The sequence below is a fragment of the Aricia agestis genome, chromosome 16, assembly GCF_905147365.1.
Source record: "Aricia agestis chromosome 16, ilAriAges1.1, whole genome shotgun sequence".
Classification (NCBI taxonomy): domain Eukaryota; kingdom Metazoa; phylum Arthropoda; class Insecta; order Lepidoptera; family Lycaenidae; genus Aricia; species Aricia agestis.
Window position 1 is genome coordinate 10,538,081 of NC_056421.1, and position 25,389 is coordinate 10,563,469.

At 35.5% G+C, this 25,389-nt stretch overlaps 1 protein-coding gene across 3 annotated transcripts in view; it reads right to left on the reverse strand.

Moving 5' to 3' along the window:
• The window catches only part of LOC121734973 (amyloid-beta-like protein), a 144,225-nt gene that overhangs the window by 53,272 nt on the left and 65,564 nt on the right, over positions 1-25,389 (reverse strand). The window lies entirely within an intron of this gene.

Consider the following 25,389-nt stretch of genomic DNA (forward strand, 5'->3'; position numbering starts at 1 on the left):
CAGTGTTTTAATAAAATATTTTTAGGAGTATTAAAATGAAGTGCCTATTATAACAGCGATTACTAAATTAATGAGAACAGTGCGTGCTCGTTCATATTAAAACCAGCGCTGTCCCCTAATAGTAGTCCAGAATCATAATACAACGAAAATCAATTAGGTGATATGAATAGATTCAACAAAATTAAATCTATTTTGTTGAATCTATTTACAGAATTACATATTGACTAAGGTTAAAAATCGAGAATAAAAGAAGAGAAAGAACCAGTCAGAGATAACCCCATCAGACCGCACCCGCTTCGAACGTCCCCGAAGATATGAGTCGAACCAAATTTTACTACTGAAGAGGACATGTTAAGGGAACGAACTTATATTATTATAATGCGAAAGTATGTCTGTCTGTCTTCTATGTATCTCTTTACGCTCGCACCACTTAGATACATAATATTATTCATACTTTGAATCATCATAAAAGACAAATTGTTATATCGGTACACACAGTTCCTGCGCCACCCAATTGAGACTTAACGTAGTAGAAATAAAGTAGTAAAAATATGTTTGGCACTCGGAGACTGCCGCGGTAAAGCATAGCGTTTTTATCAACGTCTGCAATTATAATATAAACACCGTGCCGAAGTCTGGAAACGCTGGACCGCTGTGCCTGTCGGAGACGTGTTAGGATTTTTCGTTACGGAATTACTTGATTCAGTCCTCGCGCATTACAAAAATGTCCTCAAGTCGCAACAATTTCAAAAAGATTCAAATACAGACATCAAAATGTGATTAAAGTGATATTCAAATTAGATAAACAATTCCGAAAACCCGATACAAAACAGCAAATCACTTGCCATTCCCATTACTCCGTCCCCGGGATCCGGGATTTGTGTTTGATTAGTCCCGGGCCACTCTCGGACCGGGCTTAAATTACCCGGTTTTAAATTTACCAAATTGAAATGACAATCGCAATGGTAAAGGCCGTTTAGGGCACTTTTTACGCAGCGATTCATTGTGGATGTTTTGACGCGGTTCTAATGGTTTATTGTATGTTTGCTGAGTTTAAATGTGTACAGTCATAATTATATTATCTCAGTAGTTAAAGTGTATTATAGTCATACTTATATTATCTTAGTAGTTATAATTTATAATGTTCTTAGAATGTATTATGGACGCTGCTAAGCATATTTTGTGTATCATCCCATAAAAATAACGTACTGAGCTTAGATCTTTTAGATTTTAGAATAAGACTGCATTCATAACTCTATTTTTTTTTGTCTATAATACCAAATTTGTATTTCGTAAAAAATTGCGTTGTGAATGCAGTCTCATCAGCGACCATAATAAATTTGTTAGTTTCTTTTAACACTAGCTAACAGCTACACACCTGTTAAAAACCTCAAACACCGAGCATAAAATATGACATCAAAACTTTGGTCTTCATGAAGTTATGAACTGAAAACAAAATTTTGAATTTAAAGTCCTTTAAGATCCCATTAAAGTTGACTCAAACTCTTGACATAAGCTTCGTAATGGTCTAGAAAGAGTTCATCTCGCCAGGTCATAAATTCTGAAACAAGGATTGTAATTCATAACTCAGTCTAATTCAGCACCAAGCCGCCAACCGGTTTACTGCTACGTAAATCTTAAATTTTAAGAATTGCCCCAAACTCTTGGAAACGGTATGCCACTAATATTTTATACGTTTCTCGGGTCTGAATTTATACTTCAGGTGAAGTTCGGAATCTTAATGTCAGCATTAGAGTTTGCCGCAAGTTTTATGACGAAAATAAAGTTTTTATGATTTCGTGTTTGATAATGTTTGAAAATATTTTAAAAATGTTCAAATATTAGATTTATTTAAAAATTCGTTTATCGCTCGGGAACCGTACATTTTACAGCATCCTAAACCATTCCCGTCTCTGAAAGTATTATGACAAATTTCATCTAAATCAGTTCAGCCTTTTAAGCGTGAAAAGGTAACACATATATAATAGATATATACTGTAACGAGCTTTTGCCCGCGGCTTCGCTCGCGTTAAGAAGTATTGTTATATACAAACTTTCATCCCCTATTTGGAACCCCTTGGGGTTGGAATTTATCAAAATCCTTTCCTAGCGGATGCCTACGTCATAACATCTACCTGCATGCCAAATTTCAGCCCGATCCGTCCAGTGGGTTGGGCTGTGCGTTGATAGATCACTATGTCAATCAGTCAGACACCTTTGAGTTTTATATATATAGATAAAAGCTTTCCCAATAATTTTAAATAATTATATAAGTACTGCATATATTATACGATAAAGTTTTAACTAACTTTCATACACAAAGAGCTGTCCAAACACATAACCCTTTGAGAGAAGTTTCAATCACAAGTACATATAAACAATGCATGGAAAAGCTAACCCATTTTCTCAGGAACCTTTGTTCAGGCGAGAGGCCTCGGACTCACGTATTCAGGCTGACTTGAAAGAGATTTAAGAGCATGCACGCATATATAAAGGATGTTGTAGAAATTATAATATACATCCATACAAATAATTTTCAATTTGTTAATTCGACTTCACGCTGCAAATTCTGAAACGATTTAGGTGAAATTAGATAGGTAAAGGAATAATAGGCCCTGAAAGACATTGATGGTGAGTATTTCGCAAAAGTACTGTTTCTCCTCGAAATATTTCTCAAACGACATTTCTGTGTAGAAATAATTGTAAAATAACAATGAAAGGGGGTTCTCAATCTTTTTCGGTGGCGGAACCCTATTAAGAAGTGACATTTTTAAAGGACACCCCAAAAAAAAACATACAAGGCCCCTTACTTTCCTGAATATACTTCTGTGGCAATCCTTTTGATTGGCGACAATCGTCATTCAAGTGTACATTTTCGATTATCACAATAATTATCATGATACACTTCTAGTTTTCATCAAATTGGTCAAAACACAACAATCCTTTCAGAAACTATTTCTATTTCACCTACCAATAACATGCTTACTTGAAAATTTACTATAAACTAGACTCTAGCGTAGAGGTACATATGTTCCTCTAATAACAATACTGGAAACCATTTTATCACGTTGTTAGGAATTTCAATAAAATAATTCATTACCTGTATAGTATGGCTGAGTTTTACGTTGATCTAAAATTTAGCACTTCATAAAATTATTATGTATGCAATGACGTTTAATACAGGTGTGATATTTTATGGCAGGTTTATTTCATTCGTGAGTATAACTTAAGTTTGGGCATGAAATGGAAAAAGACTGTAAATTAAAATTATTTTTTATATTTTAACGGATCACGAGCGGATCAAAGTCTAAAGAATAATCGAATAATCTATTTTAAATAATCTATTTTATTTTTTTCTAAAAATATAATATTCACCGTCTTATACACGATACCATTCCGCGCTATTTTTAAGAGAACATTATCCACTCACCCCCTTTTAGGGGTGTAAAAATTTAAGGGTGAAAACCACTCAACACCCATCAGCCGAAATACGCGCCAAAACCTCTCGACAGTGAAGGGTTATTCTCATTCCAATTTATATTTTTCATGAAATTAATTTAACGAAAACGTGCTCTTGCATGGATTTTCTTATTATATTAATTCCTCATTTTACCGACTTCCAAAAAAAGAAGTTGAAGTTCGGTTTTGGATACTCTTTTAACCCTTTTTCAGATTTTTTTACTCCTATATTCATACAATATAATAAATACTTTTGTACTTGTGCCCGCTATTAGGTATTTGTCTATTTTCAAATTCTTTCTCGAAGTCATAATTTTGTGTTCATTTTAAGATATAAGCTTCGTTTTGTGTCACTACATATTTTTTTTCCTATAACTAAAGAGCTACTTACTTCTTATTAAAAGCGCTGTAAGTTTTCCATATCCGTGTAAAAACACGATTTTAAAAAATATTTTCCGAGATCGGCATTGTAAGACCAAAAGAGTTTCATTACTGGAAAAGCCAATGTTTTCTTTGTCGTCTCGTGAAAAAAAGACAAGACTCTTTTTAAACAAGACAAAACTGGAGGGGTTACAGAATGAAAATGCGCCCGATATATACTGCCTTTGTGCATGCTACTGTATTAAAACGAGCCGCCAACGTAAAAAAGCAGATTGCTACTGTGTTATTGAATTTTACTACTTTTTTAACAGATAAAAAATAGGAGGTTATCAATTCGACTGTGTGTACATACGTTAAACAAGGACAGAGCATTATGGCGGCTCTCGACTTGTGGCGGCTCTCGACATAGGCGAACGCGTTGGCCAACGCGTCTGCAGACGCGTTGGCAGTGCGCTTGCAACGGCGTTTGTGAGTAATCCACACATAGGAAGGTCGTTCAGTATGCTTTGGATCGCGCCAATGTGCGGACGGATTCAAAATGGATGTTGAGTCGCTAACAGCTGCAGCTGTATATTTATTGACAGCTTATAATTACTGTGTAAATGTGGACAAGAAAAAGTTTAAAGGGTATTCTCGAAATAAATAAATAAAAGGCGAGAAAACGTAACAAACAAAGAAATAAACTCACTTTTACATAATATTTTATAATATTAAAATAATATAAGTAATTATTTTATTACCTACTTATTATTTATTAAATTATTACATATAAAAATTATTACATATTATTATAATTATCATAACTATAACTCCGGGCAAACTGATCGCGCGGCCTATGTGTGGATGGAGCGCAAAGCTTGCGACAAATGTCCTTTGATCTTTCGCCGACATTTCCGACCCGCGCGGCAAGCTCGCAGACGCGTCGGCCAACGTCTAAATACCTACGGCCAACGCGCGAACGCCCGTTCTACACATTGGGCCAACGCGTCTGCAGACGCGTTGGCCCAATGTGTAGAACGGGCGTTCGCGCGTTGGCCGTAGGTATTTAGACGTTGGCCAACGCGCGAACGCCCGTTCTACACATTGGGCCAACGCGTCTGCAGACGCGTTGGCCAACGCGTTCGCCTATGTCGAGAGCCGCCATTATACACAGTGTATACCTTGTTTAACTCCCTTTAAGTTTTATAAGTAAAAGGGGTTATCTTTATTATAGTAATCTTGCCTAACCTAACTAAATGGCAAGATAGACGACTGGTAAAATACAATTTTATACTGTCTTTATATTCCCGTAATATTATTAGGTATACGGTCGAGAATCCCTTAACTCATCTGTTAAAAGGTCCAGCGAGAGAACATAAATGACATCACATTGACTATGTATGTACCCTGAACATGAAAGACAAAGAGGAATGGTCCCAAGTGAAATACAACCTTAATTTCACCGACACAGGATCCAAAATGGAACACTTGGCTACATTTCCATGTACATACAATATAATCAGAATAAAATGGGTACCATTTACTAAATGATAGTGAAGTAATGTCCGACTAAATTAAGGTGAACTTACGAAAGATTAAGATCCCATCCTAAATCCATTTTATATAAATTACTGTAGCAGGCTACACATACAAATACTAAATCAAGCAAAAGAACATAACGAAATTGTCGTAATTTTATTCGATCCAGAATTCTTCACAAAGCATTTCCTTATATTTCTCCTTCACTCATAAAATTGCGTTCCACTCTCAAATCAGTTAGGAGCAAATATAATAATGCGAAACAACTTCGAGAAGTACGAGAATAATATGGAAAATGTATTCTGAAAATGCAAGGGTTTTAATTTAAGTTATTCGTTGTGCTAAACTATTTTTTTACGAATTAGATTAATTAAAATAATTTTACACGAAACTAGCTGTCCCGGATGTTTTGCCATAAAATGATTTTCCCTGTTTTCCTGCTTTTCTCTTGAAGTATTTTCTGAATTTTTTTTCTATAGACCACACGGAGCCCGAGACCTTTCCAACGAATGCAAAACTGTGGAAATCGGTTCGTGCGTTCTGGAGTTACAGCGTCAGGAAGGAAAACTTATTTTTATTTATTAGATGAAGTCCACTTTCAGCCACACTCGGAAACATTTGTTCATTACTTAACTTTAATTTAAAAAACAACGTTAAGCAGTAATTAAACATATCTGCCTCATTTTCAGTTCAAAATAAAGGTGGTTATTTTTGTCTTTGTTCCGTTTAAATTTTTGTGTTGTCCCACGTGGGTAGACGCCATCTTGAATGGCGTCACGACTGAATCACGCTATTTTACTTTGTTTTAACTCAACACTCAACACCCTCCCCTTTGAAGAGGGTCGTGGTAGTGATTGCTCCCTTAAGAATTTAGGGCTATCACATTTTATGGATTCCCCAAGTAGAAATAAAAAAAATGTGCTATAATATAGTACAAACGTAAACTTCGAGATTTAAGTATTATTAAAAATTAAAGTAAGTACACATAATATATTTTGCAATAATTGCATAATATCATCCACGAATTTTTTATTCTGATGGGTTATGGACAACATTTGACAACCCTATTTCTACCCTTGCACGTATTCCGTAACGATACCGAGAATTCTTTTGATTTATCAAATGTAATTAAGTAGGGACGTGTTTTAAATTCACAGAAGGTTCGCACTAAAGTATTGTGACTCAGCCCGTTTTGAACAATTAATCTGTACTCAAGATTTATTTGTAAAATGGAAATTTCAGCCGGTCCGCCGAAATTACACCTGTTACTAATGATTTAGGTGGAAAAATTTCACAAGAATAAAAAACAACAGCTTTTTAATACGGAGTTACCTATACCTACACGTTGAATTTTCTTTTCCTCTAAAATCTAAATATTTGCGTACGAATTATTTTTTTAACAGATTATAAGTTCAGGTTTTTTATGCAGGCAACAAATTTCTACATACGTTTTTACAACCTTATTTGTGATGAAAATGTTATAGCCAAACAACTCAATCAAATATAGTAATCTGCGCTGAGATGAAGTGTAAAAAATTTACGATCGTCATAAAATGATACTCAAAGTACAATGCGTTAGCTATCTTCAACATATTTAACATAGCTGGATTTATATTGCAGACAAAATCACTATCTTGATGATAAAGGATGAACATACAAAATTGCTGTTTTATAAGGAATCTCGCTCTAGAAAATCGTAAAATCTAATTAGAACAAAACACTTTATATCTAGCTAAAAGAGCTGAGAGATAAAAGTCTTTATGATAAAATTTCTAGCGCTTTGACTCAAAGAATCATTAGCTTAAGGCCCTGTATTCCCAGAAACGGACGATTTTCAAGATTTAAAAGTGACATTAGACATAAAAATATAGTAATTTAAATTCTGAAAAAAAACATATACATGTTAGTTTAGGATTTAAAACAGTGGAATTTATATTCCATTACACAATATCATGAACTTCACTCGATAGAAAAAAATCCCAAATTTACCTCTTCTTTTAACGAAATTGCCACACTATGTCCAAATTATTTGGAATTTTCAGATAATTTTTGTACTGAATTAAAGACAAAGAATATATCTAGGGCATTTCGTTTTTTTGACTAGATTTAATTGATGTATAAAAAAACGACGATCAAAAAACTATAAAATTTCAGGCGCAAAGGTTCGGCTGGTACGCTTTCAGTCACACACTTTGCACCTCTATTTTATAGTTTTTTGTTCGCCGTTAGAAACGAAACGCCCTAGATACGAATAAATTATCGTAAAAACTCATTTTTTATTCGTGCAGCTACCTTTTTTAACGACATAAGCAAACTCACGAATCTTGATTTATTTAATTCTTCAGTAAGAGCTACAAAAAAGCTAATCATTAAGCAATGGTTTGAGACTGTTTCTTAACTGTTAAAGTTAGAACATACACTAAACTTGTTCATTTGCTCGATGCTACATTCATTGGTATACCTACTGTTATATTTCAGTGCGTATCTGTTTTTTTTTTCCTCGTAAACATAAAATATCTCACATTAATTAGATCATATGCTTTTGTTGTTATTGAGTGTCTAACTGTGAAAACGTGTAAATTGTGTTAAGTGTTTTTGTAGTATTTAAGATTGTAAATCAAATCACTGTAATTATGTTTTCCTGATAAAATAAAATAAAATACATTCTTTGTCTTTAATTCAGTACAAAAATTATCTGAAAATTCCAAATAATTTGGACATAGTTTGGCAATTTGATTAAAAGAAGAGGTAACTTTGGGATTTTAGTCTATCGAGTGAAGTTCATGATATTGTGTAATGGAATATAAATTCTACTGTGTTAGAGCCTTAACTAACACATATTTTTTTCAGAATTTAAATTACTATATTTTTATGTCTCCTCTCACTTTTAAATCTTGAAAATCGTCCGTTTTTGGGAATACAGGGCCATAAAATAATTATTTTGTACTGAATTTTGTATACTTATATCAATATAATTATAGATATGACTTTATATATTCTGTCAACGTTCAACACAGACTGGCACAAGCAGCAGAAATAGCAGAAACTTTGCAGAGTTAAGATACACTCTCAGTTAGAAATAAGTTTGGATTGTATTTTTTAAATAAATAAGGAAAATAACAGATATGGAGCTTGCGAAGCGAAACTGTAAAGAAACAAAACCATTGTTTGCTCCGCCCCACAATAATAATAATAATACTCCCCACACCGGTTTCGGTGACGGTGGCCGGTTTCATTGAAACCAGGCCAGGTACGCAGGAGTAATTTTATAGTGCCCAAGTGTGTGCGCAGTACACAAGAGCACTCTCTATTCCTTTTACTCTCATAACCCAGTGGGACGGAAAACCGACACGACTGGCGAGAGATCAGGCGCAGGACCGACTTTTTACATGCCCATCCGACGCATGGATCATCTTACTTGTCAGACAATCAGGTGATCAGCCTGCATTGTCCTAATCAAACTTGGAAATAACATGTTTCCGCCCCACAATAGATGGCGTTAATTGGGTGCAATACACGCGGGTACCAGACTGTGTCAGAATCCCATTACTCTGTGCCCAACATAAACCATTTACCCACTGCAAATTGAAACTTTATTAACCCATTAAATGAAGATTGATACGATTTTAACTAGCCCGTGTTGGAACAGGCGTGGCATTCAAAACAGTGAAGTTTTGTAGAGCACATAAAATATGTATAACAAAATGTACACAGGAAGAAGTAAACTTAGCCTACTATTACTAATTAATATTAAATACTCGACTACGACTACGATAGGACTATTACAAAACATGATTATATTCTTTTACATTTTTACATTGTTTCCCAACATATCAAACCCGGCATAATATCAGCAACGTAAACTGTCTAAAAGTTTCCATAATACCCACCAATATAAATATCACGAGTTACGTAAACAAATTTGCACGGAATCTGATAACATTTCGGTTTGGGCTCGGGGGACCCATTGTCAACACCCCACGCCACGTGCGCCTCATAAACTTATAACAAAAATTATTTATATCTTCGCTTTGTACTTTTTCGAGTATTGTGATACTGCAAGATTGGGAGGGATCGTTGGCGTATTAGACATAGCTAATCAAATCATAGCAAACTGATGAACCTGCTTCTTGGTTCTTTAGATCCAATATGACATTTCACGTATCTACTTTTTCTAAGAAAATTTCATTCTTTTAGCAATACATAATATTATGCATGTCTTCTTCAAGGTCATTATCTTCAGTACCAGAAGGTCCCATGCCGACCTTCTGATACGGTCCAGTTTTTTTTTCAGCCAGCGTCGTAATTTGGTCACACCACAGGTGTCGCTTACATTCAGTTCTAGCACTTCTAGCAAATATAACTCCTGCCAATACTTACCATTGAATTATTAGGGATATCTGGAATTTCTCTGACAACTCACATAATCCCAGTAAATTGGTATTCTATGTCTTCAAAGCTCTTTGCTACAAGGAATTCTAGCGGATTTCAATTAACGTAGATACCTCATTTGCGAACTACATGATTCAATTACTAAGCTCCAATTTCAAACAGACATTAGCCACTCAGAGAATCTGCTTTCATCGGTCGTTTTACGTCTAATATAGGATTAAATTCATATCAGTCATTGTCCGCTACTTTGTTCGAGAATATAATAATTTATTGCGTAGTAGTATCTACATCCAGCTGTCCTATGCCTTTTCCCGGGGCCCAAAATATCACCACATCAAATTTTATCGAAATCACTTTAGTGGTTTGAGACAGACACATTATAATAACTAATGTCTTGTTCTCATGTAAGTGGATATTATTGTCTATTCATAAAACAGCTAAAGTAACAGAAGTTACTTTAGCCGTTTTATGAATAGACGTAAAATTTTGCAGTTTACGACGTGGGAGAGCCATGTTTCGATACGAATGGGCCGGCTCGACCGGAGAAATACCACGGGCGCTGTGTTTCGCCGAGTGAGTGAGTTTACCGGAGGCCCAATCCCCTACCCTTTTCCCTTCCCTACCCTCTCCTATTTCCTTCCCTACCCTCCCCTATTCCCTTCCCTACCCTCCCCTATTACTCTATTCCCTCTAAAAAGGCCGGCAACGCAACTGCAGCTCTTCTGATGCTGCGAGTGTCCATGGGCGACGGAAGTTGCTTTCCATCAGGTGACCCGTTTGCTCGTTTGCCCATTTATTTCATAAAAAAAAAGTTCTACCAAAATAACTGTTATCTTTTTACAACACAATCACCAACTCTGACGCCCCGCCCGCGCTTATAAAACAATTAGCCAACTTCGTCTGTTAATTAAACTTCTCCACTTCATTCATACCTGAAACAAGAAAAATAATATTGTTAGCAAAAAGTAACAATAATATACAGTTTAGTACAGATATAAAAAATAAATGTTACGCATGACTATTATGTATTTTAAAGGATGCTTTAGTTTTTACATCTTTTTTATTTGTATCTAAAGTTTAAGAAGTAACATCAGTAATCAAAGAGAATACTAAGATTTTAGTAGGTACTAAATAATTCCCACGAGTTTTTCAAAGTCGAAATGTAATATTGAAAACCTTTAACGGAGTAGAGTTGACCTTAAAACTTAGTTACAGGTTCAAAATGAATACAGAACACGAATACGACTTTGAAAGCGAAGTCACAAAAATCAAATCATCAATCAAATTGTAAAGAACAACTTTGCGAAGGCAATCGTCAACAAAAATCCTTACAATTCCACAAAATATACTCGCAAACTCAAAACGAGAGGCGTAAATGAGTTTATAATGCGGCGAATTGTGGGGGTAGGTCTGTTGCTTTTGTGCCCGTACAGCTCAACGATATTTCGCTTACACTGGGTAATAAAAATGTTCTTTTCGCGGTAATGAAGTGAAAAAGCTGAAATATTCTGAACATTTTTACAGTTTCTGCAGTCTGCATGATACTGGTTGAATACTCGAAGAGAACAAGCAAGTATGTCTTAAAACTATTTAGATTGAATGCAGTATGTAGATAAATGATGCAAAAACGAGGTGCAGAGTGCAGACTTAATCACCGACCTCGAGAAAATATTCGAAAATTCTGGCTACGATCAGCACAAATGACAACACCATCATTAGCATTAAGAAAAAGATGTGATAGTAGTGTGATACCACTCATTCGGGATCTGTATCCTTATATTATTTAAAACGGTTTGCATTATAATATATTATATTCTATTGTTCTTTTATCTTTTTTTCTTATACAATGCATTATATATTTCCCTACTCAAGTGTGTTGGATTGTGACAGAAATTACAGTTTGATGTTATCAGAAAAGTTCCAAGGGAAATATTAAAAACAGATTTGGGTCGCGTATCGAATTTAAGGAAGATAAGAGAAAGGAGGAAGGACGAATACTGAACGCATACATTTACCCTTAATAAAAATGCTTAGTCCAATACTTAATAAATTAGGTACCTACTGCGCAGAAAGGTATTTTGATAATGTTACTATTTAAGGCTAAACGAGTGAGCGGTAAAAATATTACACCGAAAACTTCGACCGACAGGAATATACTTAATATTATTAACAATTTCTGTCTTCCACAGTAGTGTATTGTAGACACAAAATAAAATAAGAATTATTAAGTTTAATAACACTTAAAACTTACACAGTTTTATTTAAAAATAAAATGGTGTTAGGAAACTTTTCATATAAGTAAAAGGAGTCGGTGTTCAACATTTTCGAAGTATGTTTCACAAACTTCGAGCAATAAACCGAGTGTGAAACTTTGGAGGAAATTCCTTTTCTTCATTTTACAGTACATTTTAAATTTATTACGTGTTGAACATGTTACGGTCGCATTTGGCTTGTTAAAGCTGTACTTAGAACTTATTGAGCGTGGCGTTGAACTTTTGCCTTGTCAGCTCTTACCTACCTGTATATAATACTTTGTCAAGAAGATAATCATGTGCATCTACGAGATGTGCGAGAGAACACAAACGCACAATAATACGATCAATTTTAACAAGTCATAGAGAAATATGAAAGCGATTGTTATGCAAAAATCCTCCTCCATTAAACAGTAGGTATCCATTAAACATTTATACAATGAATGCTGTTGATATTTTTATTAAAAATAACTTAAGAATTCCACGGCTTCCTGTTGAATAACGGAATAAAAAGTCATTAGCAATAATCAGGATTATGAGGTCCGCAATATTTATAATATTCTGAGTCGTCGGCATTTCGCAAATATCTGCAGACTGCAACCGTGGCTCTTGAACCATTATTCGCAACCGTGGCCCCTAAGGAATTATCCACAACCATAGCTCCTGAAGCGTTATTCGCAACCGTGGCCCCTGAGTCATTATCCCCAACCGTGTCAACTGTAGCATAACCGCATCCGTGGCTCCAGAGGTATTATCCAAAACCGTGGCCCCTGAAGCATTATCCGCAACCGTGGCCTCTGTAGCATTATCCGCAACCGTGGCCCCTGTAACATTCTTCGCAACCGTGACCCTTTCGCAACCGTGGTTCCAAAAGCCCAGAAGCATTATCCAAAACGGTGTCCCCTGTAGCATTCTCCGCAACCATAGCCCCTGAATCATTATCCACAGCCGTGGCTCCTGAATCATTATCCACAGCCGTGGTCCCTGAATTATCCGGAACTGTGGCCCCTAACGCATTATTCGGTACCGTAGCCCAAGAGGAATGCTCATCCCGGATTATGGCGCTCTCGCCGCCTTTGTGGGGCACTTTTCGGTTCATAACTTAATTTTCACGGTTTACGAGATTAAATCCGTATTTTTACGTAATACCTCAAATGCGATTTTGGTTTTCCGGTTTTCAGCTGTTACATGCCATGTTTTTTCGTCTCTTAAGTAAACATTATGTTGTTTTCAGTTACAAGTTACAATGATATTAAGAATTTTTAATCCTAGCTTGTTACAATTAAATACTCAAATAATTGTAACGAATAATTCCGTCGTAATCTTCTTAAGAATTTAAGCATTTCGTGTTACCTTGTTTCTCAGAATTCTGTAATCTCCGATTTCTAATTTCTCGAGTCTAGACTCTAAGCCGCTTTATGTAAAAATGTTAATAAAAGTAGAGCTTAAATTATTGCATTAAAGCGGCATTAAGATAAGTAAATAGTCGGGGCCTCATATTTAAAGTCATTAGTGGCCATTACTGTATCGCGGGTTACGCCACCGGCCACACCGCGCCATACAAATTACAAACATTATACAGATAACGCAAGTCTTATATATGGATATATGGATTTTTAAACTGACGTAACGCGATAATTAATAATAATAATATCTATGGACGCTTCACGCCATGTCAGTCTGGCCCTGTGGTCTTACCTGAAGGACTTGTGTTAGGTACGGGTACCAGACAACGGAAATATATTTAATACTTTTATACTATACATATATTTAAGATTTTTATTATGTGATACACATATTTAATACACATCCATGACCCAGGAACTTTCGAAACTTTTTGTTCCGTCGGCGGGAGTTTAGCCCGCGACCCCCGGCTTGAGCTACCAACAGCCCACCAATTGAGCCACAGAGGTCGTCGAATAATTGAATACGAACATACCACATTTTAACCCCAATTTTAACTTGTTGTTCGCGTCTTTGCTTAAAAGTATTTTAGGGATGTGCTCTCTGTGCAATTATAGTCTATATCGAAGTTTGTAAACTTTTACCGCTTCACCTTTTACTAACCTCGTCGATGTTTCGAGAAGATTGCGTTTGCTGAACTTAATATTGTATCCATAACACGCTGAGTATCGACTATCGATGAATATGCTATTTCAGAGCGCGCTATAAAAAACATTAGCATAGGCAACACATTTCTCACGACTCGATAACCCAATCAAGGGAAATACACTCTAATGGCTTAGAAAATACGATACACATTGCAGCACAGGGCCACATGACGCAGTATCATACGTGTCGTTCGCAAACGTATCTAATTACAGAAGCGCTAAGGTTCATATTACATTGTTGTGAAACAGTGGCTGTAAAAATAGAACCCTATTGCCTTCTGATTGAGTTTAGAGGGGTAAAGTTTTCCCCTTTGGGAAAGCATCTGAAACCCTGTTCAGAGTAGGGATGGGCGATATACATCGATAAATTACAGTTTGCCTTGACAGTATATTTTGATTCTGATGCTGATCCTATTAGATTTATCTTATTAGCTTTTATACCGAATAAATCTAAACTAATACTTATGGTTTGATATTATGTGTAACATATTAATATGTTAGCTTGTGAAGACATAAAGAAAAGTAAGAAGTATTTACAAGTTTGTGACAAGAATAAAAACTGAATTTGACAAGGTTTGTTACGATCATTATGAGATTTAAGACTAATAATTATTGTAAGATGAAATAATAATTATATTTTTGTCTACTGAAAGAATAAATACATAAAGAAAAGTGAAGTAAATACTAACAAATTTTGTGATAAGCGAAAAACTGTACTACGATAATATTTTGAAGACCTTGCTGACTTTTAAGACTTCTAGATCTTGTAGATCTTTTTCTTACAGAATATCGATATGTTTTATGTTCCCATCACTATCCGAAGGTCTGGCTTCCGTGGGGAGATATAACCGCACCGCTATAATGGTGAAATTTGATTACCTTAAAATATTGTCCGCGGCCAACTTTATCAATTAAGAGCCATCCGCGCCTTCGTTACTTCCGTGTCCCTAGATCAGCGTTTCTCAAAGTTATTTTGTGGCGGAACCCTTTAACAATTGACGTTTTTCACGGACCCCCAAAAAAGGTCTTTGAATGAATTGTCTCCATGTTCGTAAGACATAAGACGCTCGGCAGAATAGTCGAATCGAATGCGCCGGGATTCGGGAAATGCCTTTTGTTTCTTTTTCACTTCCAGAGTGCAACTCGTATTTTTTTACCTAGGATAACAGAAAAGTTCAAATTCCAATTTATTGAAACCTTTTAAGTTTGTTACATAGCTTATTTAAATATTGTGATTGTGTGTTGTGCGTCACTTAAGTTGTTTTGCTATTATTTTGTGTTTTTATAAATTCTGGCTGTGTTTTGTCCCTTGTATGTTTAATAGAGATGTTTCTATTTTATTTATTTATTTTAACGTGTAATTCATTATGTTTCTACTAAATAATCTTCTATTTTAAATTGCCTTTATAGCATCGCCGCGTCGTAGGTTAACTAAGACACAATTATAGTTAACCTGACGATAAATGTATAAGGTTATAGTGAAATATCACGGTCACAATAATACATAAAACATAACATAATATAAAAAGTCCTTGTTAACAAGTCATTCAAAACATCTCTTCAAAATAATGATGTTCCCACTAGACGCGTCTTTTCTTAATTAAACGTAACAAGATGTCTAAGAATTCGGAGATTATAATGAGGGCAGAATGTGTTGGGGCCATTTCTTTACGCCTGTTGACCCAAAAACCCGATACAGGCTCTATAAAAGCATCGGTCAGCGGCAAGTCAGCAGTTTTCTATGGACATTGGACAGCTTATGTACTCTTTATGGAGTAGGTGTTTCCCGCGACTTAAAATGGCCGACATTCATTTGTCTATTATCTCCTACTGCTGAACCAGTTTTTAGGGTTCCGTACCCAAACGGTAAAAACGGATAACGGGTAACGGTATTACTAAGACTTCGTTGTCTGTCCGTCTGTCCGTCACCAGGCTGTAACTCAAGAACGGTACTCGTAATAGCTAGAGAGTTGAAATTTACTGATTGTCTATATCTGTTGCCGCTATAACAACAAATACTAAAATAAAGTAAAATTAATATTTAAGGGAGGCTCCCATACAACAAACGTGATCTTTTGGCCTTTTTTGCTCGTAATCAATAATGGCAACAGGAGGGTGAATTTTTCACAAGGTCCTTAGTTGTACCTATGTGTTATTTAATATTTTATATTAATATTAAAATAAAATAAAAAATTAAGGGGGACTGCCATACAAGAAACACAATTTTTGGCCTAATTTTGCTCTATTATAATGGTACGGCACCCTTCGTGCACGAGTCCGACTCGCACTTGGCCTATTATTTATAATATTGGGCGTAGATATACTTTGAATCTCGGGAAAAACAAACGAATTTTAACATTTTCTACTTTTAATATAGGTTAGAAGTTTGCAAACGAAGAAGAAGTGAAGCGTTCGCTTTCCCGCAAAATGTTGTCATATTATATTATGTCATTTTCCACGATTTACTTTTATGGTCTATATCGGTACCAAATTACATAAAAATCGGTCCAATAGTTCGTGACAAACGCGTTCAAACTCTTCAGATTCATAATATTAGTTTGGATGTGTGCACACTGCGGCAAAATAGAACGTTCAAAAGCGTAATAAATATTAACGTGGAGCTGTCTCTTTCAGTGGTCTTCGAACAAAAGCCTTCAACTCCCATTTACGGTCTATCAAACTCTACCAAGCGAATACGGCCTCTATCACGGGGTAATAAGCTTGGAATTCCTTTGCGGCTAGGGTGTCCATATTGTTCGGTGTTCGACAGACGTCACTTGAAGGATGTTATCGGGACATCAAGGACTAATTACGTAAGCTATTAGCTTCAAACGAAGCGATTCGATTGATAGGAAGACTAATAATTAATATCGGGGCAAAACGTCTCACGTGTATTTAGGGAATGTACCATCGAGGAAATTGATTCCTAGGCAGTTGACAGACCAACGTCATTTGGTCGAGGATTGTCAATTTAATGTTAATTGTGATTTGTCTGCTGGGTTTGACATAACGCGACCAAGACGTGGGAGAGCCACGCTTCGGCACGAATGGGCCGGCTCGACCGGAGAAATACCACGTTCTCACAGAAAACCGGCGTGAAACAGCGCTTGCGCTGTGTTTCGCCGAGAGAGTGAGTTTACCAGAGGCCCAAATATCTCTCTATTCCCTTCCCTACCCTCCCCTATTACCCTATTACCTCTTAAAAGGCCGACAACGCACCCGCTCTTCTGATGCTGCGAGTGTCTATTGGGCGACGGAAGTTGTTTTCCATAAGGTGACCCGTTGGCTCGTTTGCCCCCTTATTTCATTTAAAAAAAAACTACGTAGGTAGGCCTAGGAATAAACTTCCTTAGTACATGAACTATTATAAGTGACAACATATCTCAAGTAAACAATTGGATTGTGAAGCAAGCAGGTAGTTTATGTATAAGGGATTTTTTTACGTGGGAGAGCCATGCTTCGGCACGAATGGGCCGGCTCGACCGAATAAATACCACGCTCTCACAGAAAACCGGCGTGAAACAGCGCTTGCGCTGTGTTTCGCCGAGTGAGTGAGTTTACCGGAGGCCCAATCCCCTAACCCCTACCCTATTCCCTTCCCTACCCTCAACTATTCCCTTTCCTTCCCTTCCCTACCCTCCCCTATTACCCTATTTCCTCTTAAAAGGTCGGCAACGCACTTGCAGCTCTTCTGATGCTGCGAGTGTCCATGGGCAATGGAAGTTGCTTTCCATCAGGTGACCCGTTTGCTCGTTTGCCCCCTTATTTCATAAAAAAAAGGGAACGAGCAGGAACTATAGGCGGTAGAAGCTCATGTCAAGACAGTCTAGTTAACATAAATACATACGTTTCCTATCCATGAGGAGCTCAAATTGGATGTAAGTCGGAGGCTTTTTATCGACGTGAGAACCCCGGGTCAGTTATCCCGTATGATTTATATTTGACAGATCCCGGGATGGGATGAAAAACGATGTCTTACCACGATTAATGGTTTGGCTATATTCGGCTAGGTCTATTCTATTTTAGGTCCAGGGTTTAGTGTTAAGGTGTTAATATGGTCTTAGGGTCGGTTTGCACTGCAACCTAACTCTGATACATTCTTTTTTAAAGATACTGCATTTTTAAACAAAACGTAATGTAACGTAAGCAAGTAAGTTAGTTACTTCGTAGGATATAGTAGCTTTTTATGCATATTATAGGTGATTTATTATGAAAATATATGAAAATAGCGTCTTATTGTGAAGTACTGGGCCTCAAAATAGCCATTAAATCTACTAATGAATGTCCGTCTAGACCAGCCTTTCCCAAAGTGGGCGATAACGCCCCCTTGTGGGCGCTGAAGGTCTGAAGGAGGGCAGCGTGGAACCCAGAAAAAAATGGATTATGTAGAGGCTTGGGGGGTGATTTATTTCAGCTGGATGCAATTTTTAATTTGGAAAAATCGGGGTGCTAAAATATACTTTGTTCTTAAAGTGGGCGGTAGAAAAAAATAAGTTTGGGAACCTCTGGACTGGACTCAAGATAACTCCGATATCGAATCAGCGCCTACACATTTATGAAATCTACTAAAATACACACAATTTTCGCCTTACGCCTGCCTGATTTAAAGCCTCTATTCGCGTAGAAGTAATCGTTATCGGTATAATAATTTCACATGCCAATGCACCCACAGCTTTTAGTGGAAGCCTAAGCCGCCTACGCCCAGCCCTTTATAGAACTCAGAAATGCTCGAGTTCATTTCACTTGAACAGAAAATACGGAGAATTCCTAGAAACAGTATAAGAGGTCGAATAAAATTGATAATCTTATATAATCTTATCTTATATCTTTAAACGAGCAATTCTTGTATAAGTATATATAATTGAAATCTCGGAATCGGCTCCAACGATTTTCAGGAAATTTAGTATATAGGGTGGTTTCAGGGTTTCATAAATCGATCTAGCTAGGAATCATTTTTAGAAAATGTCATTTTTTTCGTGTTTTATCGAACACCGAGCAAAGCTCGGTCAAATAGCTAGTTATTGTTTAATACGTCATTTTCTTTATACCTACCTAAGTTTACGAAGATTGCCGGTTGGCCGTTGGCTATTTATACTTTAGGTCTTCTCTCCATATTATTGGTAAATATGTAAAAGTGAAAGTAAAAGTTAAAAAAAAAGTTAAAGTTCTCTACTCTCATACATATATTTTTTTTTTGTTTCAGAATTTATATCAAGCAAGCATATTTTGTAATTCGTAAAGCTCACATTTAAACTATAAAAAATCATGTCATTATAGTTTATCATACTACGTAGATACGCTATTGCCAATGTTATGACATGTTCTGTCGAAGTGCAATAAGAAGAGTCGTAATGTTCCTGCCAAAAACGCTCAAGCAAATAAAAATCACTCAGATACACTTTAAGAAACCGCGAAAATCACTCTCGTCGTATGAAGCATTAAAAGTTCTAAGAGACCATTACGTTTAAGGTTTTCGTTACTTTGTTACTTTGTGTGATTCGAAAACTTTCCTTTTATTGCGAAGAAAGAAATTTCATAACCGCGGGCTGCTTCTACATCATCCTCCTCAAATAAATTGACAAAGAGATGTGGATTGAAAGAGAAACTTTGATTTACAATAAATTACGTGCTACAAGCTGACCCGGTAAAGTTTGTTTTGCTATACTTTTCTTGGTCTTTTTCAGAGCTTTAAGCACATTTTCATCTTAATCTGTCCAGCCGTTTCGGAAACTAACACTACGTCAGAAGCATTTTATTGTTATTTTAATGTTTTTGAGCTATTTCAATATAAGCATAAGGTACCATCGAGGAAATTGATTTCTAGGTAGTTGACGGACCTACGTTATGTGGTCGATTTATTTCAGTTAAATGTGAGCTGTGATTGGTCAGATGGGTTTGACGTAATGCGACCAAATTACTTAGGCCCGCCATCTGCCAAGGAATCAACTTATCTGATAGTACATTAATACTTACTTTTTACATAAAGTTAGTAAACTGCTAGGCATTGTAAAAAGATAGATATCACAAACACTAGGTTACCTAGGCGTAACCACGACACTGGTCTAGACAAGTCTCAGTCTAGATGTTCCCACGCAACCTCTCGTCTAAACTGGGAAGACCACGGGCGAGTATTCCGATCATTCCTAGGTCACAAGTAAGATTACTAGAACCGATAGTTACCTATATATAGTATATCGTATACTTATATATATCAATAACGTAGCTTGTAGTGCTTAGTTTTCTGTAAAGTTTGTTTAAATATGAAAATTAAACAAAAAAATTGTAAAGGGTTAAATTTTAATTTTTATGCTAAGTATAAAATATTTAAAGGTTTATTTTTAAGACATCGAATAAAATGATTCAAATGTATAAATGCTCTACAAACAAAATATACTATCACTATATCGTATCAATTAAAATTTTCAAACATAATATCTCCGAAATGTTGCTTAATTAGAAAAATCCATCATAAAACACATGGAAATGCTTAATCAATTATTCCAACATGAAATACATATATAAACATTAAACACACTATTTTGTAGTAGTTACACAGCAGTATTTTGTGGTACACACAGTATTTTGTAGTGTGTAGGTACGGTATCTTATGTTACATACTCAAAAACATCAAAACATAAAAGACCATCACGTTAGACTATTGTACTCGAAGTTCATATGACACAGACATAATATTCAACAAGCTAGACTCAATATCCAACAAGATATGGAAGTGGCGGACAAGATCGATTTGTCTCCAATATTGAGACGTTGTACGTGATTCCTCGCATACTGACTGGAGTAATATGTATTTGTGTCACGGCTCCATTGTCTAGGTAACGAACATATTAGGGATGGACGGTGATCATTGACGATATCGATAATTTATCGCAAATAAACCGATAGTATCGACAGCTCCAACTCAAACTAATTTTTTTTTAATTCAGAATAAATTTTTGCAAATATTCTCTGAACGTCGGGTCTACACTGGTGCCAACCACCGGTTTGGGAACTAACCCGGCGAGAAGAACCGGCGTAAGAAACTCGCACGGGGCCCAATTTATTTACTTACCAAAAAAGTGAGAAAAAAATTAATCTTTTAAAATAAAGTTTACAATGCTGTAACTTCAAATTATTACACAGCGAAGTTAGGAATCCGAATTTGATAAAAGTGTCGTGTGGCGCTTGCGATGTTAATAATTAAAAAAAAATTGCAAGTTTTCCTAAAATTCTACCAAACTACATCGATTGACAGAACATAACTTCCAACTTCCAATACTGATACCGAATACCGAAAGAAAACGCTTTTCAGCCGCAAAATACGAGCTGTTCGGTGACATAAATCGCTAGCATATTCGGAAGCTGGCGGCGCGTCACGACTCACGTCACGTCCGACACGGCCAACGGGAAATTAAATTTTACACCGCCTTTGTTGATAAAACGTCTAAGTGGAGGAAACGCTATGAGACACCACGTCCAACGTGCTACACGGTATTGGTAGAAAAATCTATAAGTTTCTTTTAAGATGTTTTAAAATATATTGTTTAAATAAGCATAATATTATTATGTCGGAGCAAAAACAGCAGGAAAAATTGTTCCCTTGTTTGGACTGATTTGACATAATATTTTATAGTTCGATACGAGGTTAAAGTAAATATCGTAACTTTTTCCTGTCTGAAAATTATGATGTCAAATATACAGCATGATAATGCTATATCCAAAATAAAAAAATCTTTGTTTAGAGAGCTAAAATACTCTTAGAAACTAGAAAAACCAAGTGAAATATTTCTCCCTACTTTAAAAATTCATTTGAAATTAAAACTTGGCCAAAAATTCGTCTAGTTTTTCGGTCGCTGGACAGTTGACACCCCTATTACACCTCAAATTAATACCAGCTCCGAACACATTTCTCCCAGTATCCGCATCGAGCTAGGGATGTAAACTAGTTCTACCGATATCGATAAATAATTAGGTAGATAAAATAATTACTTTGTGAAATGATTTAACTCTTTCTTTATATACTGGAAAGTATTCCTCATATTATTATGATTTAAGATACACTTAGAAGCAGGCATAACCTAGAGTAGTTTTGGTTCTTGGCACATTTTCTCTCTAAATACGAACTGATTATACTGATATACTTTTCCAACTAATTTGTAATGTAGAATCAGTACCAAGCTTTAATTCTGTACTATACTGTAACATGACCATTACGTCATTTACCTTTAGGAAATGTCTACATGGCAACGCGACGCGTCTATGTAATGTGGTGCGTTTTTAAAAAACCCTTTCAAAACTTAACTTTTATTACACAAGAAGATACTATTGAATTGACAGACTTGTAGTTCTCGGTGTCAGGACACTGTTAAATTTGAATTTTCAAATTCGCGACTTTAACGTTACTCTAACCCTCACCTACGGACTAATATTAAGTATACTAATAAAACCTCGTGAATCGTCAAATATTCATCGACATAAAAATAATTTCTACCGTACAACACTAGTTCTTAACCGTACTAACAGCGGGAATTTCTCATTTGGGACGAATCTAAGCGCGAACACTCCTCAGTCCTCGCATAAAAGGAAGAGATACCTGACATTTTTGGTAGGCGCGAAAACACTCCAAAAGTAGTCACTTTTGGGTGCAAAGTAATGTTAAGTATGTTAAAGGTTTGTTTGGTACTTTATTTTTGTAATAAATTTTTAAAATAAGTACCTTTCTGATAAATATTACTTAAATTAAATACCACTTGAATTACTTGAATTATGTATCCAGTATCGCAATGTGAGTACTAGAAGCTCTGCTCTGACCAGCAGGCGTAGCATAGCCACCATAGAAACGGTTTCTTTCTACGGAAGAATCGACATACTGGCAGATTTTATCGACAAAATGATTTCCATTCTCTAACTGTCACATTGTTTATTCTTCCGTAGAAAGAAACGTTTCTATGGTGACCGTGTTGCCTGCAGCAAGTTTTAATTTTTCACTTTATTTTGAACAGAATAACATTCTTCTAAATTGTCAATTAAGTGAATAAAATTACAATTTACAAGTTACTGTACCTTCAAAATATTCTATGATTCACAAGTGTTAGACATGATGACGGAGAGCAAAATATGCGGAACACCAATCACAAGACGTGTTAGCGTCTATTATCGTTGGTTACCACCAATCAGGCGATCTCTCTACTCGTACTGGTTCATTTCATTAAAAAATGTTAGACTGAAAGCTTATAAAATAGTGCTTTAAATCTCGTTTTTAAACTCAAGCCAGTGCAGTGGAGTGAATAATAATTTACTAGTTTCCCGTCGAATTCAATTTTAATACGAACCAGAGTTATTACATTATCGATAACCGATTTATTCGATCTAGTTTTTCTTCCTAGATTTTCTAGGTTTTAAAGATATTGAATCAAAACTAATATTTACGAGCCAAACTATAAAAAACTTTAATTCAAATTCAAATTCTTTATTCACAGAATGTAGTTTTACCATGTACATGTAGGTCGTAGGGTAGTAGTATATTTAGTTGTTACATTCTACCATGATTTTACATGGTGTGTGAAGTAATATATGTGGGTAATTATAATATTATTATACATTATATTTAAGAAACCAATATTACACAATTACTAATTATTCATAATATGCTTATTATGGCCATGAAGTCAAAAGTCACAACATTAATTGAATTACTAGTTAATATTTTACTGCAGCTTAATCAATGTTTATGATAAACCTATTTGATAAATCAATGCGTCAGTAAATTAAAAGATAATCATACAATTTAGTCACATTAAAGTCTGATGTCACAATAAAATAATGTTATCTATTCAATATTCATAATAAAGTCAATAAACAGTCAAAAGGAATCGTTTAAAAATTATTGAATGGAGTAATAACATTTTTCTGTCAACAGTTTTACTAGATTTTTTTTTAAATAATTGAAGTGGTTTATCTTTTATGCTGCTGGGGATTTTATTATACACAGTTGGTGCCATGCAAAGAATGCTCTTTTTTAGCAGTGAGGTTTTGTATCCCCCAGTACACAACAGCTGTTTATATTTAGATCTCAAACAATTTGTGCGAGTTGTAGTTTCAGTTAGAGAAGTAAACAGGTGTTTATTAGTTTTTACAAATATTGCAACTTCCAATATGTATAAGCAGGGAAATGTTAAGAGTTTGTAAGTTTTAAAGTAGGGGACACAGCTATCACTTACTTTTAAACCGAACATGGCTCTGAGACAACGTTTTTGGGACTTGAAAATAATGTCTTTGTCACTACAATTGCCCCAGAAAATTATGCCAAATCTTAAAATGGACACAACCATGCTGTGATAAGCTACTATGACTGTTTCAATGTTCACACAATGGTATAATTCTTTGATAAAAATGCATTATTTTAGTTTTCTTAATGTTAATTTTTAAGTTGTTAGAAAGGAGCCAATTTATTATTTTTTGTAGTGTGTTATTAATGTCTTTTGCATAGGTTGCTTTTTTTAAACATTCTATAATTAGTGTGCTATCATCTGGAAATAATATGGATGGGAATGGAATTTGGAGAGGTAGGTCATTTATGTAGAGCAAAAAGAGTAGGGGACCGAGAACACTACCTTGCGGAACACCGAACATAATGGAGGTGATTATGAAAACTGATTCATTACATACAGAATTATATGGCTAAGAATAAGTCAGCGTTAAAAACGAATTGCACTCTGGAAGTGCCAAAGAGATGAAAACGAAACAGCAGAGTAGCTATACATTTTCGGTGCGAAGAGACATTGATTCCTCAGTCCTGCGGGGCTAAAATGGTCACATTTAGCAATCTCTCAATCAATCAAGCAAATGAATTGTCAAAACTGTCAAACTGACGAATGTCAAATTAGTACGAATTACTAAACATGAATTGCAATTCATGCTTTTCAAATTAGTACGAATTACTAAACATGAATTGCAATTCAATTGCAATTCTGCTTGCAAGCAGAGTGACCATTTTGAGAATAAAAATAAAGAATTATATTATGATTCTCCAAAGCGACCATTTTAGCCCCGCTGACATAAGTTTCAAAACACTATCAAAATCAGTTCATCCATTCAAGAGGTACGAGGCAACAGACACACACAATATGTACAAAACTCCTCCGTTTTCATCGCGAACTAAAAACTGATATTTCAGAAATCTATATTTTCATGGTATACCCCGAAAATATTTTATTGTGCGCATAAAAACTTGTCTAGACGTCATAAAACATGAAATGTACCGACAGACTCGAAACTAT